Below are 23,819 nucleotides of genomic sequence, written 5' to 3' on the forward strand. Positions count from 1 at the left end.
GGGTTTAGGCAGCAGTCTGAGCCGTCCAGCACCCAACTGCTATGCAGCCTCCCATCCAGTGGCTTAGGCCCCTGGGCCAGCGCCAGCCTCCCCATAATGGCTCAGCCCAGCAGTTCTGGCTGTGATCCCAGACTGCTGACTCTTGTGCAGCAGTTAGCCTGTCACCAACCATGGGGATTGGAGCTGGTGGGTCCCCAGCATTCTACCCATAGTGATGCAACATGAGCTGCTGCTGCTGCCAGGTTCTGTCATGCGCAAGGCCCCAGGAGCAGCATGTGATGTGACCCCCCTCCTTCCTCCTAGCCTATCTGCTGCACCACCCCTTCTTCTTAAGACCCTGCTCCCACACTCACTTAACTGTGCTCTCATCTCCTCACCTGATACAGGATGCATATAAAGGTTAAATGCTGGCTAGCAGATTGAGGGTTAGATCCTGGAATAATCCTGGAGGCTGTAGATTGAATGCAGATTGACATTTTCACATCTGTGCAGGGTTCTAGAAATTTCACTTTTAACTTACTATAGATTGAACCTCTCTAGTTCAGCACTCTCAAGACCTGACTGGTGCCAAACCAAAGAATTTGCTGAACCATGGGAAGTCAATATTGTCTAGCAGCATTACTAACACTTCCACTGCTTGCTGGGCTCTTAGAAGACATTTGGGGTAAAGAGCTAAACAACAGCACAGAACACTGAGAGCCAGGACTGGTGGCTGTAAACAAACTTTATGGGACCACAGGAAACTTGGCCACACCCATGATAAGCAGACCTCCAACTAACTACAATCATGCCAGACCATGGATGTTGCCAGACTAGAGATGCTGGACTTGAGAAGTTCAACCTGTAGTTAATATACAGCAAGGGAGCCAAATCCTGATCTTGCCTTTCGCTACAATTATATCTATTAACATTGGTCTGTAATGACTGAAAATTATCACCATCTGATTTTTAATAGTATATTTCTAAAACAAGTTCATGATTACACTTCACTTTACAGTGGACAGATGCCCTCAACACCAAAAGTACTATCACAATTGGCACTCTTTGAACTCTTTGCAGAGAGCACAACAACTGAATAGGTATGAAGACTACCAAACTTTTACCGCACAAGGGATTCCTTCAGGTCAGTGGTAAAGCACACTGGCAGCACACTGTGGGAAAACTTGCTCTGCTGTTGTTCATGCACAAACAACAGACATTGGTCCTCAGGGCTGTCAATCCAGCACCTTTCAAGAGAACTAAATTAGCTGTATATGCAATGAATACATATTCCTTCTAGAAACACACTTCTACATATCTAGGTAATCCATTTTATAGTGAAGTAACTATGACAGAAATAAATTTAGTAATTACTTTTTAACATGTAATTCTGTATATTTACAAGAAGAAAAAAATACTGTAAAAGAACAACATACATGATGGCTAGAAATGAAAAAAAAATCCAAATGTCATATCTAAAAAGAATAAGTATAAACTTATAACAAAGTATCAGTATTATATACCATTAAACATGAGTAGAAAATCAGACATGGTAATACAGGATGAGTCCAATATACTGCAGGTAAGACAATCATTACTACTTTTGTGAGTTTATAAACAGCACAGACTTATGGGAAGTGACTGAAAATCATTAATAATTCATAAAGTTCTGAATCTGAAGGCACTGTTAATCCAAAATTTCAAGCTTTGTGACTAATAGAAATTTGATGACTGTACCCATGCAGCCTGATTACCATTGCTCTGTCACACTGGCCCCAAATGATCTTCCAGAAACTTGCACAGAGGCATAAATTATGTTGTCTTTCCTCCTGTGTTGTTATATAATTCTAGCAAAAGCCCAATGGCCGAGTCTAATTTACATATAAATTTCCACATGTTTTACATTACATATATTTGTATTTTCATCTTCCTTGATAAACAGAAATTACTTGCTGTTTTAGCTCACCAGCAATAAAGCAAGCAAGCAAGCAAACAAACAAACAAATGCTGGAGAGTAACACGGTTCTTTTTTTCTGCAAACCACATGTGGTCCATAGAGGACATGTTGCACAGACTAGAATGTAAAGATCTCTCTGGAAGTCAGTAATATGCACTGAGAATGTTCAGGAAATCCATTATTTCAACTGAGGATAAATTATTTTCATAAAAATACCATGATATCTTGAATTGATAAATGGCAGAAGGTTATACATTTTTTCCCTGTTAAAAAGGCTAACCTAAGTTTATTTTAGCAATTGGATTTATTGATATTTTGTCAGAAGCACAGCTAGCTCATAAGGTACTTGTCCTGAAATCTTAGATTTGGTTACCATTCTACATTTAGGAAAAGAGCCTCCATATCCAGAACATTTTGGGACATCATAAACATGGCAGAAGGTTCTTTTAATAGGCAAATATCTGGAACCAGTTAGCTCTGCATCAAGCTGACCAAAAAGAGATGCAGCAGCACAAAAGTTGCTACAGTAAAGCTGATTTTTTTAAAAAATTAACAGACATACTGAAACACTAAGATTTGTTAACTTTCTGAAACGTCACATTATATGGAACCTTACTCGTTTTGGATGAACAAAGGTCATAATAATTTGAATATCCTAAGCAGGATGCTACCTACTAAATTTAAAATTTGCCACTAATTTACTTAAATATACTTCACTAGAAGCAACAATGTATACAAAAGTGTTAAGACAAGGTTAACTGGGAAAAGAAAACATGGTTCCTGTTGTAGCAATTCTAAGAGAGAATCTGTCAAAATGGACCATTAAAATGTCTGTAACAAAATAAAGTACATGAAAGTAAAGAGAGACCAAAAGGTTTTCCAGAACTTAATTTCAAAAGACAAAAAAAATATAACAATCAAAACAGAAAATCGATTCCCTTTTTCAATAAGAAGTTGACAGATTGAATTTAAAATTATTTCTTGTCAGTTCAGATTAATACAGAATATATCCATACTTAACAGACAGTTGAGTATTTAAAAAAAAACTTTGTGGCTTATTTAAGGATGTTTAAGGCCCTGGAGCTAACCATATCCAAATGTAAACAATGATCTGATTAACTGTACAAACAGCCAACATTAAAACACATTTACCATTTATGCAGAATTTAATACTGGAGCTAAATGCTCATTAAATTAAATTAATAAAACAGGTAAAGAATTTAAAAATTAGTATTCTGAATGGCATTTTCAAAAACACCAGTTCAATAGACAAGCGATCCATGTAAAGTTTTTTATCTGGCTTACGTATCACCTAATAACGTAAAATCACTAGAAAAAGTTACAGCATCTGATAGACAACAAAAAGGCTCACAGCAGAGACTCCATTAAACATTTAGCTGGTATTCTCCACACACTGATTCACTGAAAAAGGGTAAGCTATAAAAATGTGCTTCTGAGAGTTTCAAACCATATTGTACAGAAGTCACATCAAATTAATACTGAGGACCATTTAAAGCTTTTATTCTGAAAAGCTTTTGAAAAAGGATTAAACTATGAAAACTCGCATGATACTAAAGTACCTATTAATGGGTTTAGGAGGGAGGAACAATGAAAGTGTTATTTTTAGATAAATCGTTACTTTGTATGTTGCAGCACAAAGCATTTACTAGAGAGACACTGCAACAGCTCTCTAGCAATATCCCACACATCTAAATACTGGTTAGAAAGATTTTTTTGCTGTTATTAGGAACAATCTTAAATGGAGAACAGGGTCATATCTTTTTTTTTAAAAAAAAACCAATGACAAAATACCCAATGGTTCATTTATTAATTTCACTAGCACTCATGCTGAAAACATGCATAAGCAAAACCAGCATAGTGTGACCTTTACACAATTACATATTTATATAGAAAATAGCACTGAATGTTTGTAGTCTTGAGTACACACATGATACTCTCAAGACTTCTAACAAACTACTCTTTTCTTAAAAAAAAATTCACACTGTACAATACACTTAACATGCAGAAAACTGTTTTCAAAAATCCAAGAAGAAACAGCATGAGCAGTGAGAACAAGGAGCGGGGTAGTTGTCATCTCATCAAAAATAATGAATGCTCAAGAGGTTTCTAACTTAATGTTTTCCCAGTGATTTGTCCAATAACAATGGGCTACGAGGAAAGAAAAAAAGAGTAGGCGTAGAACACACATTTTCTTCGTGGGCTCTAGCTAGCACTTGTAACCTCGAAACAACTATGTATCAGCTGAAATCTACATAACGACAGCCCCAAAAGACAACTGGAAATGTTGTTCCTAGCCTGCTGTGCCTCCATTCAGTTAAGGGATACACCACATGGTGGATGACAGCTTTGTGTCTGCTCCCATCTTGCAACTTCCCCTCCTCTCTCCACACAAAGTCATGCACACACAAAACAGTCTTATGGCTAATGATGCAAACAAGGAGTATAAAGTCTCCTTAATTTGACCCTTGTTAAACTCCTAATTGGATTGAGGCGGGCTCTGAGTGGAAAGCAACCTAGGATTATTCAAGAAAGCTTTTACAAAATGAAGACCAAATTACAAAAGGCTTCCACTCTAGCTGCAGGACACCACAAAGAAGAGGCAATGAATTGCAGCTGTCACTTAAGTTAAAAATCTAATCAATTGCCTTTTTTAAACAGGTAACTTTTTGAACAGGTTCTTCATTGTGATACTCTTCAGAGTGTGCTTGACCCAAATTTAATAAGCTGCTATTAAAGCAGAAGAGCAGCTGTAGAGCAAATACTGTAGAGTGATACAGTGCATTCAGAGTCTTAATGATTTTAAAATGACTACAACTACTGCTTCATTCAAGAGAAACAAAGCTCAGGGCTCTTTGCTCAACAATGTCTTAACACAAACTGTCTGAACAGACAGCATTCATTTGTCCTTCATGAACCCAAAAGGTCAGCTGCATTGCTGAGAACATCTCAACAGTTTAATTGTTTCTTCTGTAGGAAGACTGTGAGGAGAAACTTGGGGATTCCTTATGTATGAAAACTAGCCTTTTTCCCCCAAGGAAATATACAGCTTAAGTACAGAGACAAGGGGTGCATGATATGCAGACAGGTGTAAAACATGAAGTAATTATAGAAGCTCAAATTAGTTCCTAGGCCTGAGGCAAAAAAAGAGAACAGTGCCTTGACAAAAGGGAATAGCAAATAAGGATAGCAAACAAAAAATGGCTTGAATGTGTAAATTAGCAAGAAAAATGAGACAGAAAAGCAGCTTTACTCTACTATTATTCACCACATGAGAACAGAGCAGCTGAACATGATCAAGAGGGCTTTAGAGGAGAGAGGCAGGCATCAACACTGAAACGAAGCCAAAGAGTGGCAGCCCCGCACTTTCTAGTCAGTCACTCATTATGTGGTGAAGTGCTCTTGAGAAGTGCCTCTTATACTTGACCTATCATATTACTTCTTCTGTAAACACATAATCCCTGCTTGTTAGGTGGTGTCAACACTAGCATTCATTCACTGTGGTAGTCCTTTTGTGTATAGACACTTTAGAAGTGCTGCCAAAACCAAAGAATTGACACCATAATAAAACAATTTGAATTTCAACCAGGTAAACAGATCCTATGCATTTCTATAAAAAAAGCAGTCTGTAGAGCAGTACATCCATTTTCCCTTATTTGAGACCAAGATGTTTTCTTTTTGCCCGGTTATTTTATCTGTGTGTCTTTTAGAAGTGATAATGAGTGCCTAGTAATTAAGATGATTTAATTAACAGATCTAAGGCCTAGGATAACGTCCAGTGCAAACTATGTAGTTTGTGTATGTAAACAAAATTAATTTAAATATTTTCAATGATGGAGAAATGTGGAACACCCAACAAAGAAATTCAATCAGTTCGTGCAGAACTTAATTTTGATAAAATGATGTTTGTGGCTGGCATGAAAATTATGAGAAAAGCAGAAAAGTAATAAAGATTTATTTTTACATTATAATTTCACCAGATAAGACATTTAAATTTAAACTCTTCTATGCAGTGAATGAATCATAAGTAGGTATGTAGGCCGTTAACAGTGCATGGTTGTGATTTTGTTTGTTACAGAACCAAATTCAGATTTAAATAGCAGTTCAGTTTCTTCTTACTTAACCAATTTAAAATGATAAATTATCAGTTCTGTGTTTCCATCACAGGATAGGATACTTTAGACTGGACAGTGTGTTATGATGAGTGAAGTGCCCAGAACACTTTTGGGTACCATGTGATTAAGTGTGTGAGCCTGTCATGGATGTCAGATTCTGAGACCTTCCAGGACCACCGAGACTTCTGCAGTACCAGTGCTCAGGCAGCCCCTGGCAACTAGATCCAAAGGATACTAGAGCAGAAGTGGTCCCAGAGAAGCCGTGAGAGTCCCTCTCAACTCAGGAGCATATGCGAGGCCAGAGGCAGCTCCCCTCCTGCCCAGAGCAGCCACAGGGCCCTGAGTAACTCCCCACTCCTTTCCTCCCCGAAAGGCCACAGGGCCCTGGGCCATGCCCCTGCAGGAGCAGCAGTGGGAGCCTGGAGGCCCCCAGAGCACCTAAGATTTAGTCAGGGGTATTTATTATACAAGTCATGGACAGGTCATGGGGCTGCAAAATTTTGTTTATTGCCTATGACCTGTCCATGACTTTTACTAAAAATAAAATGAAGCTTTACATATGACTAATTCAATCATCACCACCTTTCACTCAACATATGATAAAAACAAGTAAACCCTTCCTTTGTGATAGAATTGCAATGAAAACCACTGTCACATAGAAGTATTTGGTTCTATACAGAGTATTTTACAAGAGATACCAAGAAGATTTATAAAAGGGTAATGTTTTTCTTCCAAGATAGTTCTGCCTATCCTCACCTCATCTAACATCTATTGTTACTACTTTCTACTGTCCACCTCAAAACCTAGGCCATTCTTATCTTGCAGCTACTTTTCATTTCTTCCTTGTTCTACCTATTTTCTTCGTTTCTGGAACTTCACAAAGCATCTTCACTTCCTCGTACTTTTTTGCTAGTTTTCTACTTCTGGCCTTTACTCCTTTAAAAAAAATCAGGAGGCACAAGTTTCATATATAACATAATACTAATTATATTTTCTTTAGCACTTTTCCCTTTCCCAACACCCCTTCGTTCATCTGTTGCCATGAGTTTTTGCATTAGTTTAAAATTTGACTGTAAATTCCTCAAGACTGGGATAGTGTCATTTTTATTCATTGAGACAATACAGAAAGATATCCACTCTATAAAATTAAAGAAGAACAATAATGAATAATGTGTGATTAAGAGTGGATGGCTTGCAAGCAGTATATTTAGTAACACTAACTTAATTACTTGATTCTGCCATGCAATACAGGCAAATACAACAGTTTATGGACTCAGCAATGGCTCACTCATTATTGGACATTAGAATCAATTTTAGTGAGGCAGGGAACATAGGCCAAGATTGTCAGTTTGATCCCCTACCTTTTGTGTTTCCTTTTGAGAAGTAATCTGACATTCTGCCTTCATTAAACTTGTCCCTTTCTCCCTGATCCTCATGTTAGCTCACTTTTTTCACCTCTCTCCACTTTCAAACACATTCTTTCACCCTATTCCGATAAAGTCTTCCCCTACAATTCCTGCTTTTCCATTTTTCTCTCATAACTCTTCCCTATAGCTCCTTTCCAGGTTTTATGCTTAGAGTGGAGTTTCATACATACTCTCCAACCTAAAATTGGAACAGTCATCTTTGTTCCCATCCTGCCAAATGCATTTTCCCCTTCAAACATATATATCTCATTAGGTGCTCCTATCTTTATTATACTGACAATGTTTCCATCATTTCTCACTCAGCAATTGTTATCTCATGTACCGTGTCTGATTTACCATGTAAACTTGTTGGGATATGAATCTTCTGTTTTAACAAGTTTAATAAAGTGCATTTTATACAATACCTCATAATTAACAACTGTTATTTAACTTCTACCTGCACAGTATCTAAATATGGACAGATGGGGGGGGGCGTCTTAGCTCAAAGTCTCGGAAATAGTGGTCTCTGGCAAGCACCAGGCAAGCACTTGAATTTAAAATGGTTTACACAGATGCAACTTGCATGTGTGGATTTTTTGTATTGGTTTAAGACCACTTATATTGGTTTAATCTCTGCCTTTAAATTTACTGATCTAAGAGGATCCACACACAAAAGTTGCACCAGTTTAAACTAAATCTGTATAAAACCATATCTTTATGGTTATGTACACATCGGGCTTTAATACGTTATTGCAGAGTCAGTTCTAAATGGCAGTTCCAACTGCAGTATTCATTTTGAACTCACTCTTGACTCACGTTTAACTTGTGCACTATGACCCCTAAATCCCTTTCAGCAGTACTCCTTCCTGGACAGTCATTTCCATTCTGTATGTGTGAAACCGATATTTTTTCACTCCAAAAAATGAGCTTGTTATTGATCTTCCAGATCACTGAAACTGCCAGGTTCTGCATAACCAGAATAGGTGAATGACCATCAAACTATTTTTACATGTAGCTACTAGTATGTAAAAACTGTTACATGAAGGTAAGTTATACGGTAAATTATATGTACTGGCCCAAATGCAGCACAGGATAAGTGGTGCATCTCCCATGTGCATCTCCACAGGGGTCTGTTTTAGGACTGGTTCTGTTCAATATCTTCATCAATAATTTAGATGATGGCATAGAGCATACGATTATTAAGTTTGCAGATGATATGACTCTGGAAGGGCTTGCAACTGCTTTGGAGGACAGGGTCAAAATTAAAAATGATCTGGACAAACTAGAGAAATAGTCTGAGGTAAACAGGAAGAAGTTTAATAAGGACAAATGCAAGTACTCCACTTAGGAAGGAACAATCGGTTTCACACATACAGAATGGAAATGACTGTCCAGGAAGGAGTACTGCTGAAAGGGATTTAGGGGTCATAGTGCACAAGTTAAACGTGAGTCAAGAGTGTGACACTGTTGCAAAAAAAAAAAAAAAAGCACACAATTCTAGGATGCATTAACAGGAGTGTTGTGAGCAAGACACAAGAAGTTATTCTTCTACTCTACTCTGCGCTGATAAGGCCTCAGTTGGAGTACTGTGCTTAGTTTTGGGCACCATATTTCAAGAAAGATGTGGAGAAATTGGAGACGGTCCAACAAAAATGATTAAAGGTCTAGATAGGATGACCTATGAGAGAAGGCTGAAGGAACTGGACTTGTTTTGTTTAGAAAAGAAAAGACTGAGAGGGGACATGCTGGTGGTTTTCAAGAATCTAAAAGGGTGTTACAAGGAGGAGGGAGAAAAATTGTTCTCGTTAGCCTCTGAGGATAGAACAAGAAGCAATGGGCTTAAATTACAGAAAGGGAGATTTGGATTGGATATTAGGAAAAACTTCTGGAATAAATTGCCTAGGGGGTGGTAGACTCTCCATCTCTGGAGATATTTAAGAGCAGGTTAAACAGACACCTGTCAGGGATGACCTAGACAGTTCTTGGTCCTACCATGAGGGCAGGGGACTGGAATTGATCTCTTGAGGTCCCTTTTGATTTTGTAAACCTCTGGGTTAAATTAATCAGAGATATAAAAAAGGTTTAATAATATGTTAGGTGTATGTTCATCATAAAATAAATGTAAAGTGGTAAATTAGTGCAGGTGTACAAAACTTTTATTATTGGTACAAAATAAGAAAAACAGGGAAAGGACTCCAGAGGCAAACTCCCTCGTGTTTAAACACAAGGGAACAGCCACTGACAGAGAGAGAGAGAGAGAGAGAGAGAGAGAGAGAGAGGGGATGACTCTAAGTTCAGAGTTTGGAGCTTTCTCCGAGTTCTGAGAGGTGGGATCCTCCTGTTCAAATCTCTTTCCTCCAGCAGGGTAGGGAAGAGTTGAACCAGGGTCTCCCTTTCCCAGATAAAGGTTCAAACCACTATGCTAAGTGCTATAAAGTAGGAGATGGCTGCATCACCACCCATCTCTTTCTCTAGCCGTATTCTGAATGGTCCCCTATCTGGTACACAGTCTCTGAGAACCTCTCATTGATCAGAACCCATACGCAACTGAGGTGGAAACATGCTTATCTTCCCCAAGTTTGTGAATTGCTCTGGGGCTTACGTATGATTTAGGCATCCATATGCCTCTAGAATGAGGCAGCAGTGCACATGCCCAGAAGGTGAAACTTAGGGTATGTCTACACTGCTCGGCTATTTCAAAATAAGCTATTCCAGATTAGTTATTCCAAAACATCTTATTTCAAAATAGCACATCTACACTGCAGGGAAGCCTCAAAATTAGTCTGAGGCAGGCTTCCCTTATGTAGACGTGCTATCTCTATTTAGAGCCCCAGGAGGCATTGTGGGGAATAACTTAGAATGGCCCTGGTTAGGGGCTATTTCAAAATAGCAGCAGTGAAGCGTCTACACACGCCTTATTTCAAAATAACTACCGTATTTTAGCAACTATAACCCACGGGTTATATTTGTTTTTACAAACCACCCCACCCACAGCGGGGTATACTCGGGTGCAGGGTATACAACATTTTTTTACACACCAGCTTACCGCCCGGTTCCTCCGCAGCCGTAGGAAGGGGCAGGGGGAGTGCTCATCCGGCTGTGCAGGAACCGGGCGGTGAGCGCTCCCTTGCCTGGAGGCTGGCAGCTGCGCAGGAACCGGGTGGTGAGTGGCTGACTAATTTCTCCCCTCCCTCCCCCCTGCACAATAAATATACCCTCGGCACAGCCTTGTATACCCCGCAGGTTATATTTGTGCGCAGGGTATACAGGATTTTTTTAACTCAAAAAGCAAAAACAGTGGGGTATATTTGGGTGCGGGTATATTTGCTAAAAAACGAGTATTTCAGTATAAGCATTATTCCTCATAGAATGAGGTTTACGATTTTGGAATAAGCCATCCGTTATTTCAAAATTATTTTCAAATAATGGAATAACTGTGTAGACACTTGCATTCTTATTTTGAAATAACACTAGTTATCTCAAAATAACGGTGAAGTGTAGACGCATCCTTAGACACAAGTGAGTTTAGGCACTACAGTGACAGCCCTGTGGATTTCAGTCTAGCCTACAACTTGGATATAGGCACTTAAACATCTCTGTTAATCCTTTGCCTTAATCCTCATACTATTCCTAACATAGAGAAGGACCAAATTCAGCCTTGACATAAACAGGTGCAATTCCCACTAATTTTAATTGTACTGACTTCAATGAGAGTTTAATTCAATAGATTCAAATTTGGTCTGCACAAAACTTTCATTCATATAAATTGCACTGATCAATCTACATCTGAAATAAATTAATCATGCCATTTAAGATGCTACTAAATTTGGCCCTTTGACACTAGATATCACTTTTTATAATAAAATATTTGTAACTGCAGAAATAGTTTTATAGAATAGTTTAATCTCATTAAACAAATAAACAGATTATTAAACAAATAAAACCACATTACATTAATAAGGACCAGAATCTTTAGTTACAATTATTTTTAAATACACAAAGTTCTCTTTCTAACTTAGAAAATGCCCTAAGCATTTCTAATACACCCATTTTCCTAGTATACATGCCATGTTCTTTTAACACAGGAAAACAAAAATGTTAAGGAACTCTCTCTGTGGACCTTAAGAAATGTGAAAAACATTGGTTTTGTCTGTTAAATGAAATGACGTTCTTCTGAGGAATTCAGTGTCAACTATGTACTGCTATTTAATGAACCTCTTGTAATACAACCTACTTTACCTTTTAAACATTGTTCCAGGCATCAGTTTAAGAAAGTAATATGAGTCTGTTGCCCCAAAATAAAAACCTATTACACTTATTTTGCCAGTGAAGGTCAGATTTCACACCAATCATTGTACCAATGACCGAGAATGTATTCAGAATAGAGTTTTATAAATGGATGAAAACCAGTAAATGCCACCAGCCAAAATATCCCCTGCTACCGCAGGCAGCAAATAAAATTCTATTTATTGTAAAAATAATGTTAGTAGTCCTTTTAAATTATATTGGTGAGCTAATACAATAAATCAGTCAATCAGCCTTTACATTTAATTTTATACACATCTTACAACTTTGATTCCCATCTATCTAATTTACTTAAAGGTTTTATGCTACCTCTTAACCTCTTAGTATCCAAGCACCTTCCGCATATAATCAACAACAAAAGTGAAGTCTGGACTTTATGGAGTCTCTAACACTTCTCTCAGGTCAAAACTCTCTCGGGGTAGGGAAATTTCATTTGGTTTGGGAGCAAGGAATGAAATGGGATATTTATACTCTGAGCATCACCTATGGTGGAAAGGCAAGACCACAAGAAAACTGAAGATTTGTTAGAGAGCCTTGACTACTACCTGAGGGGTAGTTTAAGAAAGCTCTCGTCTATAATGCACTTGTGATCTAAAGATTTCTCTTTACCCGTGGTGAGCTAGCCTGGTTCTGTGACTATTCATGTGCTCAGAAAAATTTGGTTGAGGACCATTCTTAATATAGTTATACATGGAATACGAATATAAGTTACATTTCTTTAACAGCAGGTTTTTATTCTTGTACTAACAGTGTTTATGAAGTGCATACTGAAATTAATTTTGATTCACTTCTCCCCCCCCCACACACACCTTTTTCCTATATTCATAATTGCAGCTTTCAGGCTCATGTGACTCCTCTGCATCAGGTAAGCTTTAAGCACTGAGGTGGCAAGAGTTAATAGACTTGTCAATTATAAGACATCATACTGTAAAGATCTAGTCTGAGCCCCTATATAATACAAGCCACAGAATGTCCACGAATTAATTCCTGTTGAAACTACGATATATCTTTTAGAAAAAAAAACCACCCAATCTTTATTTAGAAATTACCAGTGATGAAAAAACCACCACAAGCCTTGGTAAAGTGTTCCAATTATTAATTATCCTCCCTGTTAACAATTTGGACCTTATTTCTACTCAGAATTTGTCTATCTTCAGTTTTTAAATATTTTCATGTGTGCCATGTTTATTTTGTATCATTACTATTTTTTTAATCAAAATATATGGTACCAACTCAACTTTTTTACAGAAACATATTACACAAACACTTATCTTTATCAACCTCAGCAAACATACTTTGATGTAAAACCACAAAAGTTAGTTTGACAGAGTCTGTTTCTAGAATTCTGCATTGACTGGCATAAATTATATTACCTTCTTTTAATTCTTTATTAATCAAGTCCCAAATCAACTGTTACATTATTTTGCCTGGGGATCAATGTCAAGCTGTCAGGCCTTAGTTATCCTCTTTATCCTTTTTAAATATTGGCATAATGTTAGTTTTCTTTCAGTGTTCTGGAACTTTCCTAGTTTTCCAAGAGTTACTGAAAATCAACACTGAAGGTCTAATGAATTCTTCAATCAGTTCTTTGAAAGTCGGATACAAATTATATAGAGCTGCTGATTTTAAAATATCTTACTTTGGTAACTGCTGTTTAATATCCTCTTGAGTTACAACGGGAACTGAAAGCATTTCATTTTCATCACTGTATGATGAGACTATATCATGTTTTCTCCCAAAATACAGAACAGAAATATTTAACACCACTCCTGCTTTTTCAGCCTTGTTGAAAATGCTACCATTTCCATGTAACAACACACCAATGGCATTGTTTTTGTTCCTAATATTGTTAACAAATTTGTATTGTCCTTAACTCTGCATACCTTTAGTTGGGGATGGCAGCAGAGTGGGACCCGAAGCTGGAAGTGGAGACAATGGGCATGGAACAGCAGAGCCACCAGCCCGAACCCTGGGTGGCAAGGACACAGGGCTGAGAACCTGGGCATTAAAGGAATTTGGCTGGGATGCCCAAAACCTGCATGCCCTGCATCCCTACAGCACCCCCTGGATCCCTATTTTCCAGACCCTTGCCTGGGTCTGCTGTTGATGCTGTGCTGCCTCTAACAGACAGATTGCTAATTTCATCTTTCCCCTTATTCCAGGTCAGACTAAAATCTAGCTTCTGTTACCAAGTGTCATTGTGTCATGCCCCTCCCCATTTCCAAAGTATGCATTTCCATACCTAATGTCTTACAAAGAGATTTATTTTCTTAATAGGGGTTAGCAAACAAACAATCTTAACTCCAGCCTCAGGGCCACCTCTTCCAGGGGACTCTGGTACTCCTGCTCCTGGCACCTTCCCAGTTTCAGTCAGCTCTCTCCCTTCCTGAAGCAACAGTTCCAGGGCTACTTCTCTGAGCTGTAGTCCCTTGCTCCAGGGACCTACCACAGGAGCTAGCTCCATTCCAGGGTGGCTTTCCCTCCCCAGGGCAGAACCTGTCTTATTCCGTACTAGCAGCCCTTTACAGGTCCCTGTGGAGCCTACCCTCTTTAACTGCATAGATTGGATTCATCTGCTCTGGCCCAGAGAACCCAGGCTTAATCTCTTTACAGGGGACAGATATCCTGTGACACACTAACAAATGTGGTTAATTGTGATCACTTGTACCCCCCAAAATGCCTCATTTTTAGTTTTGTGATCACTTCCTATTTATCCATTGAGGAAAGGTCTAATATAAAATTTGACTTTGTTACAGGAAACTCTTTTCAAGTTATAAAATTATCATCTAATAGTCAGAAATTTTCAGGAAGTTCTAATGCTAGCAGCACAAGGTCTTCAGCGTATGTCACTCATATTGAAGTTCCCCGTGATCATGTATACACAGGTGTTTCCCTATACAGTATACACAGGTGTTTCAGGAGCCAGGCACTCTGCTCCCTAGTACTGTCCATTAGAGTGACACATCCTGTGTCCTGGGAAGATGTCAGCCTGTTGTCCACCTGTTCATTTAGAATGTGTTTTCCATTCTTCTGAATACTGAATCTCTAACAATGATTGTCTGTCTTCCTTGGATAACTGGAGGTTTCTTTGTGGGCAATATTGATTTTCTTAGAGGCTGGGATGGGGAACACTCCAAACACCTTTCTGTTCCTTTAAAAAATGTGGCTCTTCGTATATGTATTCTGAAGTTCACATTGAGGCCCTGGTATTGATTGGACACTCATAGCTCTACAGAATTCCTCCTGGTCCAGTTTTTATTCATACTTATATCTTCATCTGCATTCATTCCTGTAAAATGCTCCTTTATACTCTTTTCTCTTGGTTATAAACTGCCAGGTCTCTTTCCTTTGATGGCCAGATCTTGCCTTTCTTGAATCTGAGATAGACCTGAGAAGCTTTGTTGACTGTCCTGGAACTCCTAAGGTTCTCTGGTGTTTTCAGTGTCTATACTTGCCCTTCCAAGCCAAGAACCTTTTTTAACAGAACAACCACACAGGAAATTCCTCCTTGCTTCAGTTAGGAACGAAAACATGGCACTTGGGTTGTAGGTCACAGCCACTGTTCCAACACTGGCTATCGCAGAATCAAGTGAAGTCCTGAAACTAAAAGGGAAACTTCTCACAGTCCCTCTCCAAACACTCTCTGAAATTCTCCAGTTTACTATCCCTCTTCACAGCTCCTGAATAAGCAGCTGAGCTAAGTTTATCAGTTGCTATCTTGGTTAGAACCATGTGGATCAGACCCTAAGACCTTTGATCAGCCCCACTGTTTGAAGTCTGAGTGGTTAATCTCTCCCTGATCAAGAAGGGCTAGAACTGAGCAGGGAGATTTAGAATAAAAAGTCAGATACTTGGTGACTCTGAGAACTGTAAAAAGGGCAGGCATCAAAGGACTCTGGAGAGAGTCAAAATCTTCCAAATCTGAGTACAGTTTTGAGGTAAAGAAAGGGAAAGCAAGCATTTAGTTCAACTACTGAGTACCAATGATAGAATTCCAGCAGAAGTGACTAGTGACAATAGAGTATGCAACTTATAAACTGCTTCAAGCACAGAAACAGTCCATAAAGCAACTGGTTTGTGTATTTCGATTCATGTGGTAACAACTCCTATTGCATAAACCAACAGATGACACAGATGCAGCAATAAATGGTGATTCAGGCCCTATGCCTACTGTATATTACAGTCTCGTGACTGTGGAAGTACGTTGGGGTCTCTGACAAGAGGCTTGGAACCATTTCTGCAAACTTACCTACATCTTACAGGAATAGTCCCAATGATGTCAGTGGAATTACTTGTATAGGAAATTGATGAAGGAAGATCTTAATTAGGATGGGTGTGGAACTGGATCAGTTTGGCACACCCTGGCTTCAAGAAATGGTTGGCTCCTTGGTTGCAAAGTTCCAGGGTATTTTTCTTCAAACCAATGGCTTTGTCCTCACTGACCAAGAGTCAGCTATTAAAACTTAAGACACACAGAAGAACTCATTTGACTAAAAGGGTTATAAAAGGCAATAAAACCAAACTGATGGAATTCAGAGCAACCTTGCCCTACTGAATCAGTAAAGACTACTGTACTACTGCAAAGCCCATGATAGTACTCAAGAAACACATTAAGAAAAATGTATCCCCATTAAACCAGTCTATTTGTAATTGAGATTTCATTTATTTTATACCAAGAGAAAACACACAAATTTATCCCTACTATTTACAAGTTGTACACAAGAATTTCTTCAACATTTTCAAGATGAATGGTACACATCTATTTCTTCCCAGAAGTTTACCAATATAAATTTCAGTTATTTACATACCATATCCTTAAAATGTGGCTTTCATGAATTCCTGCCAATTGTATTACAGTACACAGCTCTGGAGAATTAGTGCTGTAAAGTGACATTCCACTCCATTTTAGGAAATGGTAACAAATTTTACTTTCCTGGCTTTTTCCTTTTTTACAGACATGTCTACCCAGACTCTTCAGCCTCATAATTAGTTTATGATACACTGAAAATCAAGTTGACTTAATCTAAGAAAACTAAACTAACATGAGATGTCCCTGTACTTGTCCAAAATAGTATGCATCATATAATCGTTTTACAGAAATCTCAAGAATTAGACAGGAGCAGAATAAATCACATTGTGAACAAGCTGTGTTCCAGGCTTCATTAGTTATAATTACCCCCAAAATATGCTCAGCAGAATGCACACGTGTCATCTGGGAGTGACACACAATAGAGCGGGCAACTTATAAACTCCTCCAAGCACAGAAACAGTCCATAAAACAACTGGCTTGTGCATTTGGATTCATGTGATAACACCTCCTATTGCATAAGCCACCAGATGACACAGATGGGGCAAATCCAAACATGCAAACGTATCTTTTGTATTGGCACTGGATTTCATTTTAAATCCATTCAAGCACAAACTGAATAAAGCTGTGTCTGTCCTTTTTCTTCCCCATATTGTTCCAAAGTTACATAAAATATATGAATCATGTATGGTTACAGAATATTTCAAACATAATCATGCTTATAAGAAAAATTAAGAACTGCTAAACTTCCACATGTAGCAACAAATGCAGCCTAAAAAGGAAAATATTCTAGGATCTTTTAAACAGCATGAATATTTAATTTAAAAAATTACCAAAGCAGTAAATACTGACAATATTCATAAGCATTTATATTAACAAATCAGGCAGTATTCTTTTCTCCTGCCAGAAAAGAAATGGAAGTGAAGAAATATAGAATTGCTATAGAAGTTCACAATTAATTTCATTAGTATTATGGGGACAAATTTACAAAAAACATTGTAACAATTTCATTTTCAAATCACAGCATAATGGGCAGGGAAATTTGGTCTGGATTAATATATTTATCCATTGCCTTGTGCTCCATTCTATCTCAGAGAGCTCCCATTTCTTCTTATCATCTGGCGCACGCCTTTTCTTTCTACATACATTTTAGCCACTGTTTGTGTGAAAGCCTTCTCTACAACTTCTAACATTTACAGTATCCTTTCTCAATCTGCCCATCTCATTTACTTTTCAGGTCTATTCCCACTTCAGGCTGAACACACCTTTTCTTTCATGCTTATGTCTCCTATTATTTATGTTACTATTAAGTGCTTCAACATGACTGTTAATTTCTTAATTACATATATAGAGAGAGAGTGTCTCAATTTCAAAGTAAGGGTTTTCCTAAAATTGCTTCAATATTTTCACTATAGCAGTTTAATGCATTTTCAGAGTATTCAGGACAATTCAGAGGTAACTGAATATTCTTATGCAAATATAGTTCACAATACAACTTGATTTTGTTGCAAAAGGAATGTGCATGTTAGAGTTTTCCAATATACTTTTGTTTTAATAGAAATAAACTGGCAAAATACAAAATTTTATACATATGTGTGTGTGCACATACACATATGCACTCCTGTATACAAATACATACACACAAAACTATGCAAATATATGGATACGCATATACACACGCTCATATAAAGATGGGTGAATGTATGCGTGTGCGTGCGTGTGTGTGTGTATTACTATTGACAATAGTGTGTTATTCATTCACTGTATAGTACTGTGAACCAATTTCCTCTGTAACAAATTACAGAATTTCAAGACATTTTACAGATACTTAATTTCCATGAAGAACATTCAGGTTTACACTGGAAAATTAAGCTGTAATACTTCAATTCAACAATATACTTATACATATGCTTTACTTTAAGTATATGAGTAGTCCCACCGAATTCAAAAAGACTACTCAGGTACATAAAGTCAGGCACTTTCTTAAGTACCTTGGTGATCTGGGTCCTAAATCAGAATAATATGTTTAGAAATGGTCGCATTAGAGAAAAAAACCACTCCCATATTTTTTTAGAATATTTAAGTACAATCAAGGTTTATCTTAAATATTTGGGGCTAAATTCTGCCCTCAGTCACATCTGGGCACCAAAGGGGTTGTGCAGGTATAAAAAATGGCAGACTATTTGCTCTTTGTATCCATTTAACAGGACAACAGATGAGTCAGTTTAAGAACATAAGAACAGCCATACAGGGTCAGACCAAAGATCCATCTAGCCCAGTATCCTGTCTGCCTGACAGTGGGCAATACCAGATGCCCCAGAGGGAAGGAACACAACAGGTAAGCAAGACGTGATACCTTCCCTATCACTCACCTCCAGAAAAACAGAGGCTAGGGACACCATTCCTACCTATCCTGGCTAATAGCTATTGATGGATCTAACCTCCATGAATCTATCTAGCTCTTTTTTGAACGCTGTTAAAGTTCTAGCCTTCACCACATCCTCTGGCAAGGAGTTCCACAGGTTGACTCTGCACTGAGTGAAGAAAAACTTCCTTTTGTTTGTTTTAAACCTGCTGCCTATTGATTTCATTTGGTGACCCCTAGTTCTTATGTTATGAGAATAAGTAAATAACTTTTCCTTATTCACTTTTTCCATGGGAGTCATGATTATATAGACCTCTAGCATATCCCCCTTAGTCTCCTCTTTTCTAAGATGAAAAGTCCAAGTCTCTTTAATCTCTCTTAATACAGGACCAGTTCCAAACCCCTAATAATTTTTGTTGCCCTTTTCTGAACCTTTTCCAATGCCAATATATCTTTTTTGTGAGGAGGTGACCACATCTGTATGCAGTGTTCAAGATGTGGGCATACCATGGTTTTATATAGAGTTTAAGGACCCATTTATTCATTCTGGCAAACTGTATATAATTCTCACAAGCTGATTGACAATGGTGTCAATTTCCTATTTTTAAAGCAGCAGAAAAGCATGAACAATTTTGAATATGAGGTTCTATGGCACTACTTGAAGTTTTAATCCCCCCCCCTTTTTGTATAAAAGGAATAGATATCGAAACTCTCCTACCTAATAATTTCATTCTGACACTTGAGTTTAAAAGGTTAAGTTACTATCTGAAGAAAGGTAATCTGGCTGCCTTCATAGCAGCCTACAAGAGCTGCAATCTGCATAGAGAGGGGCATTTGTCATCATTAGCTGAGCAGTGACAGCTGGCACCCAGGGTGTCCCAGATTCAAGAAGTGGCAAAGAAAAGGCACTCTCCTTGTTTAAGTTGCAATTAAGTATAGCATGCTTCATAAGAAGCAAGACTTTCTTTTTGTAATACAGCATGTTGTAACAACAGTGATACAGCTGCATTTTCTTCAACATAAAAACAACAGATGCCTTTAGACAATAAGATACAAGGTTTTAATATGAACAAACACGAAAATCTCTAAATATTATTTCAAAATTATGATAAACATCTTTTGAAGAAAAGCATGCTTAGAGTAACTGGTTTATAAATTCTATCTACAGGAATAATAAATTGTGACTAAAACCCAATTTTCAGAGACATGTATACAAATGTGTCTTGAAACCACTAATGGCCAGTCAATTATGTCAGACAGGTTATAAGGTATGAAAAAAACAAACAAACTTGGTCTCACAGTTGGAATACAAATGAATGCAAAAGCTGAAAGCTTTTATGAATATTTAATCCAGCACCATTTTAATAGCATTATTAGAAACTAAAAACAGTGTCTTAGTGTCTATTTAACAATCTGCAACAAGATTTTTATCAAAACAGTTACATGAGATTTCGGAAATGTATGTACGTATAAGTTTGTTTTTTTATATAGCTAACAAATGTATGGATGTAAGCTCTAAAAAGAAGCCCTATTCATACAGCATAAATAATTAAGGTTATGAAAGCTTAGAGAAAAGGGTACCTAAACATTTAATGTTCCTGAACTGTTGATTTTTTTTAAAAAAGTTAAGCCATAAAAAGTAGAAGCTACACACTTAAATGTCTTAAACTTAAAAAATATCTTTACAAGAAAAAGGAAATTACAATGCTCCACAGTTTTCTAGGTCTGGCAACATAATCCATAATGCTAGTTTTTGCATTATTATGTAAACTGGGTTTTTTTTACAAATAAAACTAATTTTTGTGTTAATGTAAAATCTATGCAAATACATGCAGTCATTTATCAGAAAAGCTGACAAGCATTCCATATTGGAGAGGGAAAACGAAACAGCCTCAAGAATAGAGGCAATTAATTATTTCTGTATTTTCTCTTCCTCTGTCTTGAGGCACAAAAGTTATCCATCCAGTTAAAACAGCAAATGAAATAAAGAGGTTTTTTTTATTTAAAACACATATGGCTTTTGCCTGCAATACTGATCACCACAAGGTCTACAGATGCCCGTGGCTAAATTGTACACTGGCAGATGCACACAGGGGAGAACTGTGCTAATGCAGCGTGGTGAGCAAAACAAATGAAGTACTGAATTTTCTGGAAAAAAAATCTTTTTTCTCATTGAGATATGCAGTTTGCCTACCAAGTGCAGATTAAGTTAGCAATAAATTTAACCTGAAAAGTACTCCCTTAGTCTAGTACACCAAAATAGCTAAAGGAAACATAGCAAAACAGTGTGTGTGTGTGTGTGTGTGTGTGTGTGAAATGAAATTATATACACATACACACACCAGTTGTAAGGAAGGTACAGTCTCTATGTAATGGGTTTGCCAAGATAAATAGTTATACAGTTTTATTCTCACAATTAAAGACTAATAACACATAATGAACACACTCAATGAATACAATGAGACAACTGTTGTCCTACATATTTGCCGTTATTTTTACTTATTTGAGAAGCAATCTCTTGAGGTGCTGTTGAAAATTGCAAGCATTAAGGCACAATCTAGCTGATGTGATATTACTTACATACACTTCCTAGTGCCAATAAGAATTCTGTATTTATTAGCTGTTTCCTTTTACAAGTTTATTAAAAAAACATGCAGGGGTCATAGTTAGCCTTTCTATACCTGAGAAATTACTTGCATAAGTGAACAAAAGCATGAATGGTAAAACGTTTACTGGAAATTACATGGAATCATTTACTCTGCCATAACTTTTCTCCTAATAGGCCCATAAACAAGCATAACATTAGAATTACTATTGCAATTACCAAGAAAAAACTTCAGTAAAGTATTTTATTTACATTTTAATTTTGTTTAATGAGAAAAAATATGCATGGGTACCCATACCTAAGTACATAAAAGAAGTAAATTTGACCCCGAATCAGTTTTAAGACATAAGATTCAATTAACAAGTGTTTTCTTTAAATTTTTACAAATTATTTCAGATCAACTGAAAATATTCTTTCTGAAGAACATGGAAACAACATTCATATCAACAAAGGAAAAAATGCTTCACAGTGTGTCAGTATAAACAAAGAAGATAAAAAATTCCATAAAATATCCAACAAGAAAAGTAATATTCACAGCACCATTTGAACCTTAGTGAGATGGCAGTATCTTTTGTTTAGTTTATGAAGAAAACTTTGTCAGTACTCTCTCTGTCATATCAATTATGCCACAAATGCTTTTTCTTCCTTTTTGGAATATACTAATATATTATATTACTATTATACATTAAAGCTAATAGAGCCTATTTTTATAACAAAAAAGTGTAATTTCTGTGCCTGGGTAATACCACACACTTCAAGATCTATATGTTTGATTTCTGAATTAACAGCATACATATTATCTCCACATAAATTCACAACTTTGTTACTTTGGTGATTTAAAATCGTTCATACAGTGTGATGAAGTATCATGGATTGTACCTTGCCACAAAAGGCCTGATTGGGTAGATTCCACCCAATACTGTGCAGACAAATCGATATGGGTATTTCTAATACTCCAGTTAAAATTCCATTCCCAATTTTAAAAGGATGGTTGAAGTAATTTCACTGTTCCTAATAAAATTCACCTCGTCTCCAGACATAGGTGATTGGTGATAGCACATGGGAGGTGCACCACCCTCCTATGCACCCTCTGGGTGGCTCTGCCTACACCCTTCCCCCTACAGGCATCAGTCGCCTATCTCTCCAGCTAATGAATTATACCTTCCAGAGAGACTTTTATTTCACTAGTTCAGAAGTGGTCGTGACTTTGTTGTGATTTGGGGTTTCTTGTCTTCAGAATGCAGCTGTCAGGTATTTTCGAAAGAAATCTTTACCCTGATCGCTATTCAAATTACACACTGTTATACAACCAATATACTCAGCATATTTTTCAACAACAGAGTATAAATGTTTCCAATAATCACACCAACTTGTTCATATTTATATTTGTGAAGAGACACTGCTTCTTTTTAAATTATGGTTTCTGAGACCACATCCCTCAGTCCTATTAGTGATAACACATGCTTGTGCACGTATATGTCCCTTTATTACACAGGGTTTATGACAGGCTAAAGAAGAATTTTGAGGAAGCACCTTGCTAAGACATAGACAACATGTCACTGCCTTTTTCAGGAAGATTCCTCAATGATATCATTAGAGCTTGCTTACATCAATGGGAGATTTTTTTTCCTAAGAAAGTAAAGGACGGGTCAAAACATAGCTTCTTCACAACAATGATCGCATATGAATGTAAAAACGCTTCAAGATAAATGTAAGACACACAAGTATCTTTTTAGATACAGCACATTTCATGGACATCTGTGCAGGATCAAGGCCTAACTAAATTTTAAGAAGGCCCACTGGATTTCAATGGAAATAATCACATGTTTACTAGTAAGCAAACGTGTGTGTGTGTGGAGAATCAGGATCTTCCTAAAGTTCAGTTAAAGGTATTTATCATTCATGACCAATTCACTTATCCATCTGCACTGGCATTATTCTGAGAGAAAAATTTGTGGACACTAGGCAGTAAATATTACAATTAATTACCAGTTTCTCAAGGCTATACTTAAATATGTAAAACATGTACTCTTATACCTAAGTTTAGATTGAGAACCACAGACCATAGTTGACCTATACATCACAAGGTGAAGAAGAACAAGTTGGTTCTCCAGGTAGAATGACTTGGTCTGCACATATTATTGACGGATAAAAATATCAATGAACACAGGCAATGACAAAATGTATGTGAAGAGATAAAATGACTGTTAATGCACTGTCTGATATTTAGAAATGTTGAGCACCTGCAGTTTCCATTGGCCT

At 37.2% G+C, this 23,819-nt stretch overlaps 1 protein-coding gene and 1 long non-coding RNA gene across 16 annotated transcripts in view; one reads left to right on the plus strand and one right to left on the minus strand.

Moving 5' to 3' along the window:
- The window catches only part of NBEA (neurobeachin), a 748,692-nt gene that overhangs the window by 205,855 nt on the left and 519,018 nt on the right, over positions 1-23,819 (minus strand). The window lies entirely within an intron of this gene.
- On the plus strand, positions 279-22,082 carry LOC112547610 (uncharacterized). Its single transcript, XR_012900711.1, has 3 exons — positions 279-399; positions 18,795-18,925; positions 21,954-22,082. It is a non-coding gene; the product is annotated as an uncharacterized LOC112547610 (long non-coding RNA).

This window comes from Pelodiscus sinensis, chromosome 1, assembly GCF_049634645.1.
Source record: "Pelodiscus sinensis isolate JC-2024 chromosome 1, ASM4963464v1, whole genome shotgun sequence".
Taxonomy (NCBI): Eukaryota; Metazoa; Chordata; order Testudines; family Trionychidae; genus Pelodiscus; species Pelodiscus sinensis.